The sequence below is a fragment of the Triticum dicoccoides genome, chromosome 4B (genome assembly GCF_002162155.2).
Source record: "Triticum dicoccoides isolate Atlit2015 ecotype Zavitan chromosome 4B, WEW_v2.0, whole genome shotgun sequence".
NCBI classification, from domain to species: Eukaryota; Viridiplantae; Streptophyta; class Magnoliopsida; order Poales; family Poaceae; genus Triticum; species Triticum dicoccoides.
Window position 1 is genome coordinate 334,143,789 of NC_041387.1, and position 2,082 is coordinate 334,145,870.

Consider the following 2,082-nt stretch of genomic DNA (forward strand, 5'->3'; position numbering starts at 1 on the left):
TTGTTGCTATTGCACCCACGCATGATAGTCCTATTATCTTTTTGAATTCTCCCAAACTACACTATATCGGAGAATTTTGTGCTTATTAAGGATTATATTGATGGGTTGCCTTTTACCATTGCACATGATGATTTTGATGAATGTAATATGCATGTGCTTGCTGCTCCTACTTGCAAATATTATGAGAGAGGAACTATATCTCCACCTCTCTATGTTTCCAATATGATAGAATTGCAAGAAACTATTTATACTATGCATTGGCCTTTACTTGGTGTGCATGAATTGTTCTTTTATCACATGCTGATGCATAGGAAGAGAGTTAGACTTTGTTGTTGATTGATATATGTTACTTTGTGCTCACTACTAAATCAAAAATCATTGTTAATTAAAATTGGCTTTGATATACCTTGGGATCCCGGTGGATTCATTACTTAAGCACTATATGCCTAGCTTAATGGCTTTAAAGAAAGCGCTGCCAGGGAGACAACCCGGAAGTTTTAGAGAGTCAATTATTTCTGTTGAGTGCTTTCATATAGTTTAACAACACAAAAATAAAGAGGGGAACATAAAAACTTTTCAAAAAGGAAAGTGAAAGTGAGAGAGATAAGCATTGTTGAATTGGGAGAGCTCCTTGAACTTTGTTCATGCTCACGAAAACTTTGTGAATCTTGATTACAGAAACTTTTCATCAAAAGAAATTATCCCCTTGTATAATTCCATTGTATTATAAAAATAATGTGCCAAGGTTTGCCTTTAGGATGTTTACAATGCTTGTTGGTTTGTACGGTGCAGGACAGAAACTTTGGCTGTAGTGCGCGATTTTACATTTTTTACTGGAACGTCAAATGGTTCTTATTCCTTTTTAACTGTCTTGATATACAACTTTTTTATTTTTCCTAATTTTGGTAGAATTGTTGGGGTAACAGAAGTATAGTGGATGTTCAGATTTCTACAGACTGTTCTGTTTTTGACAGATACTGTTTTTGATGCATAGTTTGCTTGTTTTGATGAATCTATCAATTTATATTAGTGGATTAAGCCATGGAAAAGTTATATTACAGTAGACGCAATGTAAAAACAAAATATGAATTGGTTTGCAACAGTAATTAGAGTGGTGATTTGCTTTATTATACTAACGGATCTTACCGAGTTTTCTGTTGAAGTTTTGTGTGGATGAAGTGTCTAAACGAGGAGGTCTCGATATGAGGAAAAGGAAGAGAGGCAAGAGCTCAAGCTTGGGGATGCCCGGCAACCCAAGTAAATATTCAAGGATACTCAAGAGTCTAAGCTTGGGGATGCCCCGGAAGGCATCCCCTCTTTCTTCAACAAGTATCAGTATGTTTTCGAATTCGTTTCGTTCATGCATTATGTGCAAGTCTTGGAGTGTCTTTTGCATTTAGTTTTCATTTTTCTTTTATGCACCATGCTGGTATGAGATAGTCCTTGGTGATTTATAGAATGCTCATTGCACTTCACTTAAATATTTTGAGTATGGCTTTATAGAATGCTTCATGTGCTTCACTTATATCATTTGAAGTTTGGATTGCCTGTTTCTCTTCACATAGAAAACCGCCATTTGTAGAATGCTCTTTTTGCTTCACTTATATTTGTTAGAGCGTGGGCATATCTTTTGTAGAAAGAATTAAACTCTCTTGCTTCACTTATATCTATTTAGAGAGATGACAGGAATTGGTCATTCACATGGTTAGTCATAAAATCCTACATAAACTTGTAGATCACTGAATATGATATGTTTGATTCCTTGCAATAGTTTTGCGATATAAAGGTGGTGATATTAGAGTCGTTCTAGTTGAGTAATTGTGAAATTGAGAAATACTTGTGTTGAGGTTTGCAAGTCCCGTAGCATGCACATATGGTGAACCGTTATGTAACGAAGTTGGAGCATGAAGTGTTTTTTGATTGTCTTCCTTATGAGTGGCAGTCGGGGACGAGCGATGGTCTTTTCCTACCAATCTATCCCCCTAGGGCATGCGTAGTAGTACTTTGCTTCGAGGTCTAAGTAGACTTTTGCAATAAATATATGAGTTCTTTATGACTAATGTGAGTCCATGGATATACGCA